This window comes from Balaenoptera physalus, assembly GCF_965194825.1.
Source record: "Balaenoptera physalus genome assembly, chromosome: 18".
NCBI classification, from domain to species: Eukaryota; Metazoa; Chordata; class Mammalia; order Artiodactyla; family Balaenopteridae; genus Balaenoptera; species Balaenoptera physalus.
In genome coordinates this window covers 6,687,257-6,697,750 of record NC_138899.1, presented here as the reverse complement: position 1 = coordinate 6,697,750, position 10,494 = coordinate 6,687,257, and the positions used below count along the sequence as shown (strand labels likewise).

Genomic DNA, 10,494 nt, shown 5'->3' with positions numbered 1-10,494 from the left:
ATGGCACATTCAAAAGTAACAGCTGGAATACAAAACAGCTAGAAAAAAACAAGATATTTACCTCTATTATCTTGGCCTTTCCTTACTCCCAAAAACTGAATGTCATCTGCAAAGAAGGAGATTTCAATTTGTGCCATCTTTCTGGATCATTTATAAAACCCCTAAATAATACCAGCCTTGGCAATGGTCACTGTTCCACTACCTTGTTTACACCAGGATTCTCCAGTTGTCCCTCTTTGTAATTTAAATTCATAACCTTACTCTATGAAAAGCCAACAATCCATTAAGACAGACCAGAATTTCTTTTGCTCATCAAAGGAATCGGGCTTATTGCTGAGAAGGAATATGCTTTTTTTTGAGAATGTTCTTGCTGTTTTTATTCATGGTTGAAGAACAAGCAATTTGCTAAAAGTATTTGAAAAAATAAAGGGAAATAAAAGAAACAGCAACAATTCAGCTTTCTCGATATAATTAAATTGATTAAACATTTCACTTGGAAAGACTGACTCTTGAAAACAGGGCTAGTCCCTAGGTGGAACTAGAAAGCTGATTTTGATTTTGGGATCTAATTTTCTTAGCTCCGGTCATTTTTGGCTATTCAAATCCATACAAAACTGACAAATGTGGTTATGTTCTCACTTTTAGCTGCCACTTTTACCTATTCACACCCTCTTCACTTCAGTGAGTGGCTCCACGTAAAGGGTTTCACATAAAAGACTCAAGCTAGCCACATAGAATCTTAAAATCGTCTTACATTAAATTAGAATTTTTCTGTAAATTTTCTTCTGTTGGGCTCCAGCCTTAAAGAACCAGTTCTAAAGAAGCTAATTTTATCAGATCCTCTATACGGTAATGCTTTTATATTTGTCCTATTAATTTATTTGTTGATTCCCTAGCATTCACTGAGCATTCTCTGTAGGCAATCGCTGTGTGCAGTGATAATGTTCTACCCACCAAGGTGTTTTGTCCGGTCTCTTCGGCTCCTGACATCAACTTCCCATCTGTGCCTATATTTCTTAACATCTCATCTATTTTCATCTCTGGCTGCCTGGTTTCTGACCTGGTTACCTGTCTTGCTCTTGACAGGTGGTAAATGAATTCATTCTGAACCTCCCATGATCTGTTTCATGTCCTTGCTCTGACTTTGGATAAATGGATGCAGGTCTGCAGTGAAGTACCCCTAGTTCCACAATCAAACTCTTCTTAGACCTTGACGTTTCTCTGGGCTGGAGCCACCCCAGAAACATTCTTCATCCCCACCACCCCCCCAGTACCCGTTCCCTAGCCTTACCTGAGTGCTCAGAGTTCTAGCTCTTTCCTTAAAATTAATGCACAGTGAAGCCTATTATCCAAATACTGATCATTTAAGTGTGATTAATTAGGCAGAAATGCATTTAGAAAAAATATACAATATGTTTAATTCAGTCATTAAGGAGCATGTATTCAGAGTTATTTGCTAGGCACTGTGCTATGTACAGTATGAAATAGGCATGTTTGATAGAAAAGAAACAATTCTTTTCACACTGTTCCTCATATATTTTTATAGTTGTGTATGATTGGTCGTGAGAAATGCTTGCCAAATATAAACATTTTAGATGTTTAAAGCCTGAGAGCTTCAGCAGACTGTAAAAAATAAGGTTATGTCATCATCTGGTCCCCAACCTTTATGTGAATAAATCTGATGGGTGAATGAATATTATACATTTTAGTTTGATTCTGCATCTCATTGGTAGAAAAGAACGGTGGATGAAAAAGATTCCATCTCTCCGCTTGTAGTCAGTCACTCTCATTTAGAGAGACAGAAGAGGTATGGTGAAAAATTTATTTCAGCCAGTCGCATTATGAGCCAAAGGGTATGCCAATTAGTAATGCAAATAAGTAGTTTTGGCATCTTCCAATATTCAGTGATATAGATTAGCACATTTTCCCTAAAAATTAATTCTGTGATACATGCAGAAAACCTTCCTTAATCCATATCAAAACAAGGGAATCAAAGGTTTAATTACCTTATTTTAAGAGGTATTGTTAGGATGTAAGTATTGTGCCTCTAACGTCAAGGCAGCAAAATCTCATGGAGGATGATAAAGATAAGAGAAGAATTAAGAGATAAAAGTTCGATGGGGAGCAGGGGACTGGTCTCAAAAGTCTGTCTGAGAAGTTTAAACTTTATTTAGTGAAAAATTGAAAATTTTGAACACAGAAAGTTTATAATGAAAGTTTCATTAAATTTAATCACTGTGACAAGTTTGTTTTATCCCCACTTTATAGGTGAGAACATTGAAGTTTAAGATTATACAGTATAACCAAGGTCACACAAATAGGAACCAGCAGATGGAGAATTCAAACATAAGTCTGTCTGACACATCTGTTTCTCCTTGGCCAAAGTTGAAGATACAGGAAACATACAGGGATGGAGAGGGGGGATGGATGGGAGAGACATTTTAAGGAGAGGTGAACAGATTTAGTCATTATAGACATACAAGCTAATACAGAAAGAGGAAGTTAAAAATTGATCCTATATTTTGAGATCAGGACAATATATCGCTGACATAAATTGGCAGGTTTATAACATTGCTGATATAAATTGGCAGGTTTTTAACATTTCAGAAACAAAGTCTGGCATGACAAACCAATCTGGTACAATGTTGTTGTTTTTTTAATTATTAAAAAGAATGATCCAAGACATCATGTTGACTGAACATGTTTACTGTATTAAAAGTGGCCAATATTTAGGTGGCATCGTGTTTTAATTTACAAAGTCCTTTGTATGAATTATCCTATTTGATTTCTCACGACTTCAGAAAATAAGTTCTACTGTTGCAGAGGAAGAAATTAGGGCTTAGAGAGGAGATATAACTTGCTGAATGTGATACAGTGAATGCATGATGAAGATGGGGCATGAATTTATGTATTTTGATTCCAAATCCTGCATACCAGGAGGTTCTTAGGATGTGATAAATAGTCATAAACACTTTTAACTTCCTTGAATCAAATGGAATACGCATAAATCTCAAACTAAATAGAACTAGTTATCAATCTATTGAAGTGCAGCAAGGGAGATTCAGATAAGCTTAGGGCATGATTTCTAGTGCAGCAAAGATATAAATACCTTACTAAGTAAGGTAGAATAGCCTTATCTTCTGAAATATGAATAAGGCAGATATTTCTCTGCCTTGGCAAGATTACCTGTGGCCCTTTTAAAGGCTGTGAAGGTGGTCTGATGATGAACTTGGAGATCCAGTTCTGCATTCTAAATATGTTACATAGAAAGGAAATTTAATTATAGTCCTCAAATCATATCTTCTTCAATTTTTTAAATTCTGTGATACTGAATAAAGTAGACAGTCTTACTCCAAAATGGCCAAAGGACTCTCTCGTTTTCTATTTGAGGTGGAATTTGAAGGTTTCCATGACTGCAACTTTCTACTTTCATTTCATCCCTTGTGCTTTTCTGTTTTTACATTTTGAGAATACAGAAAACCCTGTAAAGATTTTTCCTGTAGCAAACCTGTAAGGATCGGTGTCTACCACATATAGAAGCACAACATGTGTATTCACACCCCTGCCTTATCAAAAAGGATATGTCTTTAGGACAACGACCACTGCTCATACAAGAAAAAATAGTTTCCTTGAGAATCTCTGCATTTGGTCTTCTGGGGTAATAGCTGACAAATGAAGATCATTTAAGAAAACAACAGTAAAACAGCAAACTTTTATTTAGCAATTTTATGCACAATAATTAGCAGATATTATGTATTAGGTGCAATATTAATTTTTAATTTCTCCAGTAAAATGGAGAAAAGTAATATGTTTTGACAAACAAGCCAATCGATCTTAGGGGAAAAATAAATCTTTGCAATCACTCTATACTTCACAGAGACTAGTGGGATGAAAGAAGAGAAAGACCAAACTTCCAAAGGCTCTGATTGGTTCCCCCAGTTGCTAACAGTTGAAAGAGATGATCATTTAGGACAGCAAATTAATGAGGTTTTAGATACAGTGGTAATTGTTATGTACTGAGCTTAAAGGGAAGCAGCTAGAAAGAGGAACACATTCTTACAGAAAGAATAGGGTGACTCAAAACAGTTCTCATAACTTCTCAGTCTCCCCACTTTTAGATAATATTCACTGCATCAAAGATGGCTGAGATAAATTGCCTTGTAGAGGAAAATCAATGGTAATGCATTGGATAATGAGTTTTGGAACAGGAAAGCCCATGCAGCAGCCTGTGGATTTGCAGGCCTGGGAAACTGGTTAAACATCAAGTCCCCTGACCCTTGCCAGAATTCCAGCAGATTTCCAAGACTTTGAATTTCAAAGATCAACTCACCTCAACACGCACAAGGGTTTGTATTTGCATTATATCTGCTCTTCAAACAATCCTAAAACTTGGGAATACTATTCCCATTTTACGTACCAGGAAATTGAGGAAGTCACGTAAAAAATACATTCATGAATTAAAATCAGAGAAAATGAAAAGAAGGGATAGAGGTTAATTATTGCAAAATTTGTGAACAGGTCTCAGTGGTTGGTGGAATTTCATGGAAAGGTAGAAGCATGGAATAAACATGGTTTATTTCAACCAAGGAATAAAAGTTTGAATTATGCTGTACACCTTAAATGTATACAGTATGTTTGTCAATTATATTTCAATAAAACTGGCAGGAAAAATAAGTTTGAAAAGCAAAATTTTCCCATATTTTCCCCAGTGTATCTGCTTATCCTTTTCTAATCACCTAATTACCTGCCAGCAATAATCAAAAAAAGTTTATGAAAGGGACATTTGTCAATTCGTTTGATTTTAAAGAAACCTATTATAACATTGTGTGATATGTACAAATAGCGATTACACTTTTTAAACATTATTATTTGATTTAAAAAGTGCATTTAAAAAAATATAAACCTCATCAGTTCGTTAAAATGTATAAATATATACATTTTAAGTTGTCAGACTTTATATACTGTTTTTTTAAAATTTCATGTATGCCATTAATTCATACTTAATAACTAAGTAGTAATTGTTTACCCATGGTTTTAAATAATATCCTACAAAAACTTTAAAATAGATATATAGCATCCCCTTTTTTGTGCTATAATTTATTTAGGCAAACCTTTATAATTTAATATGTAAATTGTTTTCAATACTTGAATATTTTAAATAACATATTGATTTTAAGTTTTCCTTAAATATTAAAAATGGAATTTGGCAGAAAAATGTACATATTTTTAAGGCTTTTGATACATTTTTCCAATTGCTCACCATGAAGAACCAATTTAAACCTTAAGGTATATATGAGAGGCTGTATTTTCCCCCAGCCTTGTAAATACTGAATAATGCATTTTAAGTTCCCATCTTATAGATAAGATAAAATTTGACTGTTGCATTAACTTGTATTTGTTGTTTATTCGCCTACACTTTCTTAGGTTCGATTTTCTAATGATGTATTCCATTAGTTAATATTAGGAGATACTTATAAATTAAATATTAATGTTCCAGCTATATATTACAAATTATGTGTTTGTCTGTAGTTTAGCTTCTTTACCAGGGAGAAAATTCATGCTATGTGGTCAGATTTATTGGTCTTTCCCTTACTTTCTGTCTTTGCATGTGTGCTTCCATAGGCTTCCTTTATGCCAACAGTATATATTCACTTCTGTTTTATTTCAGTAGTTCTGTGGTTTAATTCATCTGGATTTTATTACGATGCATGTTGTGAGGTAGGGGTTTAACTTTATTTCCTTTTCCACATGGTTAGCCAATTGGCCCAGTACCATCTGTTAACCAACGTATCCTTCTTTCCCTTGATGCAAAATGTGATCTTCATCACATTACCTTCAAGTACACATCGAACATATGTCTGCCGTGCTTGTGGGCTCCTTTTCCGTGCCGTTCATCCTTCTGTGTCATCCTGCAAACAGGCCTGACATCTTAACCACAGGGCAGGCCGGAAGACATATGACACAGGAAGTTTCCTAGCAGTGGAGCTGTGGGCAAAGTAGGGGGAGACGGAAAATTGATGACGGGAAGTACTGCAGGGGGTTTCCTCTGAAAAGTGATAAGAAGTGAAAATCTCCAAGAAGTCAGAAACTCTCCTTTCCCTTGACACAAACTGCAACAGAAAAAAAATCTGCAGGAAGAAAGACATATCCAGAAGAGAAAAAAAATGAAAGAATGAGAAAGTCTATAGATTTTGCTTTCTCTTCCCTTCCTACAGTCTCCCTAGCTGAAAAAAGTTTGCAGTGTCATTTTAAGCTTCAGAGTAAGTAATTGAAGTCAGAACATAGCTAAGAGTCCACCAGGCTAAGGAGGCACACAGAGCCACAGATTTGGAGCAAAGTATTCTTCAAAGCCAGGAGCAAGTTGTAGTAAATAGGAAAACTCTTCATTTCTTCCGTCATCCTTCAGTCACAGGGAAAGACTTCCCGAATTCTCCATTACAGCCACCAAAAATGTGGCTGTATTTTTCCATGAACCTGCTATGCACAAATATACGTTTCTAATCTACATTTTTCTAACATACATTTTTGCCAGGAATATTTGATGACATACGAAATGTTGGAGAGTTAAAGAGGTATAGGGAGAGTACTTTATTTCTATGTAATAGAAATTCTCATTTGCATCCTTGTATTACATTACAGTGGACATGAAAATGATTCCCTGGGCCACATATGGCTGTGTAAGCAAGGGCAAATATCCCACGTGCATTTAAACAGGACCTGACCCCAGCCACACGATGTGTTTCATATAGCAAAAGCCTAATAAGATATGGTTACTACAATGTCCGTGTCTTTCCAGCTCCTGACATATATTTTTTTAACAAATACTTAACCTTTGAGAATAACTTCATGGCTGGGTTACTTGTTAGACTGATGTCTTGGAAAGATGCTGCCTGTATGAACATAGAAACTCTACCTATAAGCAAGCAAGTATAAATAATATTAATTCTTAAATGAGTCAAATCAGGGTTAGGGTGTCTCTGCGCCATATGCTAAGGTAAATTAAATACAAATATTTCAACACCAGAAGGCCATGTCAGTGAACACTTCTCAGCAAGAAGCAAAGTTGAATCCACAGAGAATTCATCAAGAAACGTGTTGAGGCCTCACACAAGCTTTCAAACTATCTTCACAAGAAGAGGGTGTTTTTATTGTGTGGTTTTCACTTGGGATGCAGAATGCCTGGCTTGGTGCCAAGACTACCTCACAGTTACCCACAGAACAAGGGGGAAAAGCCAGCCACGAGGAGGAGGTGACACCTTCAGCAGGTCTGGAAACTTGCACCAGGTTTGTACAGCAAGAGAGGCAGGACTGGTCCCAGAGCTCCTTGCAAAGCAGCCCGTGAGGATGAGCTCATTTGTCTGGAGTAAATTACTTCCCCTCTCCAAGGGTTCACAGGCTTGCTGCTATCTTAGTGCTGTTAGTCACATGCTTTCAGAATCATTAAGAACTGATTTTGATTTTCTTTCACTTAATCATAGCCATATTTTTAATTGTCTTTAACCGTTTGAATAGGACTGGTACTCTTTCTTTCTGTAATCCAAAAGATAGCTTTGCCTTTTATTTCTTTCTGTTTTATTGAGGTATAATTGACAAATAAAGTTGTAAGATATTTAAAGTGTAGAGTGTGATGATTTGTTATACGTATACCTTGTGAAAGGACGCCTCTCCACTGAATTAATTAGCACATCTATCACCTCACATATTTACCTCTTTTTTTGGTTTGTTTGGTGTGAACATTTAATTCCTTCTCTCTTGGCAAATTTCAATTATCAAATACAGTGTTATTAACTATAGTCACCATGTTATACATTCACTCGGACTTTATTCATCTTAGAGCTGAAAGTTTGTACCCTTTTACCAACCTCTCCCTATTTCTCCCACCCCCAGGCAACCATTTTTCTACTTTGCTCTTCCTACGAGTTCAACCTTTTTTTTTTAAGATTGCATATATAAGTGACACCATCCAGTATTTATTTTTCTCCATCTGACTTATTTCACTCAGCATAATGCCCTCTAGTTTCATTCATGTTGTCGCAAATGACAGGATTTCCTTCTTTTAAAAGATTGAATAATATTCCTTTGAATATAGGCCATTCCATATATATATATACACAATGAACTATATACAATGGAACATATGTATACATTTTCTTGATCCATTCATTCACTGACAGACCCATAGGCTATTATTTCCGTACCTTGGCTATTGTGAATAACACTTCTGTGTACAACAGGAATACAGATATCCTTTTCAGATAATGATTTCATTTTTCTTCAGCATATACCCAGGAGTGGGATTGCTGGATCATATGGTAATTCTGTTTTTAACTTCTTGAGGAACTTCCATAATGATTTCCATAGTGGCGGCACCAGTTTGCATTCCCACCAGCAGGGCATAAGGGTTGCCTTTTCTCCACATCCCAGCCAGCACTGGTTTTCTATTCTTTTTGAGAATAGACATCCTAGCAGGTGTGAGGTGATATCTCACTGTGGTTTTGATTTGAATTTCCCTGATGATTAGCGATGCACCTTTTTATGTACCTGCTGGGAATTTGTATGTCTTCTTTGGAAACATGTCTATTCAGATCCTTTGCCCATGTTTTAATTGAGGTATGTGTGTTTTTGCTGTTGATTTGTATGCGTTCCTTGTATATTTCAGGTATTAACTCCATATCAGATATGAATATTCTTACTCAAGCTATTATAAAATATAATTCCATTTAATATAATTTTAAAATTCACCTAATATGTGTTGGGAATTCTAGCACATTAAAAATCTACTGCAAAACAGATAAATGCTTTCATAAGATGGAATCACTGACGTGATAAAAAAAAAAATTGATGGCAAGTATCTCAGTTACCCTACGATGTTAGGAATGTTTTTCTCACATTTCCCAGTATTCCACTGACCGATTTTATTGCAACAAATCTGCTGGAATAAGAACTTTGTTCTTAAGTACTGATTTGACAGATTAAGTACTGTAAAGGGATATACACATGTGTTGTTCTCGGGGATGCAGTTTGCGAGTCCCACCCAAGCACAACTAATTTAAAACATTTTAACAGGATTTCCAGGTGAAAAATTCAGACTTCTGAGACAATCTGTGATGAAACATAAAAGAGAACTAGGGATGGGGAAGAGAATGTGCAAGAAGCCTGGAGGATAGTGAGTTAGCTGGACCTGCCAGAGCAGGAAGAATGTCTCTGTGGTTTATGTAGGGGGTTATTTTAACTCTTGCTGGGGGTCCTACATGTAATGATACAAACAGACCATTGGAACAGAATAAACTGTCCAGATATAGACTACACATTTATGGACAACTAATTTTCAACAAAGGCACAAAGGCAGCTGGGTGGAGAAAAGACAGTCTTTAAATAAATGGGGCTTGAATAATTGTAAATCTATTAGCCAAAAAAAATATCTATCAATACCTCGCACTTGATAGACAAGTTAACTGTAAATATAAAACTTAAAACTCTAAATCTTCTAGAAGAAAATATGTGAGAAAAGCGTTCGTAACTTGGATGAGGCAATCATTTCTTAGATACCACGCCAAGGACCAGACAAAGAAGAACAGTGATGAACTTCATCAAAATTAAAAACTTCTGACTCTGAAGAAAATGTAGGGAAAGCCACAGAGTAGGAGAACATGTTTATCAATCACGTAACTGACAGATGGCTTATACCCATAATATACAAAAAACTATCAAAACTCAACACTAAGAAAACAAACAACCCAATAAAAAATGGGCAAAAGATTTGAAGAGATCCATTACCAGAGAAGATATGTGTATGGCCAACAACACTATGAAAAGTTGGTAACCATCATTAGTCACTAAAATGCAAGTTAAGACCACAATGTGATATCACTCACTGCTTTTAGAGTGACTAAATTGTTTTTTAATGACCATACCAAATATTGGCAGAGATATGGAGGACCCGGAACTCTCATACCCTGGTAGTGGAAGTAAAGAATCATAGAAATACTTTGGAAAACAGGTTAGTAGTTTCTTAAAGGTTTAAACTACCATACGATTTAGTCATTTCATTCCTCAATACTTTTCTGAGAGAAATAAATGAAATAAATACATATATCCTTACGAATACTTATACTTTCTGTGTGTAAAATTCTTCATAGCAATTTTATTTGAAATAGCCCAAGACTCGAAACATCCTAACTCTTCATCATCAGATGAATGAATTAACAAACTATGATAACTATTCAGTAATAAAAAGAATAAACCAGGGATACATGCTACAAGGAGAATCAATCTCAAAATAATTATTCTGAATGAAAGAAGTCAAACCCCACTCCCTATCCCCAACCTTCTCCCCACCCCAGAAAAAAAGGATGGAGGAGAGACAATCCAAAGAGTTGGTAGTAGGGAGGAATTACAAAAAACCATCAGGAATCTTTTGGGAGTGAAGACTACGTTCATTACCTTAATTATGGTGGAGTTTCATGACTTCATTTGTCTAAACACATACATACA

The 10,494-nt window shown here is 35.7% G+C and overlaps 1 long non-coding RNA gene across 1 annotated transcript; it reads left to right on the top strand.

Annotated features, from left to right (window-relative positions):
• The first annotated feature begins 1,510 nt into the window (after positions 1–1,510).
• Positions 1,511–9,632, top strand: LOC309647427. The gene is made up of 2 exons (XR_014256045.1): positions 1,511–2,561; positions 2,592–9,632. It is a non-coding gene; the product is annotated as an uncharacterized lncRNA (long non-coding RNA).
• The last annotated feature ends 862 nt before the right edge of the window (positions 9,633–10,494 follow it).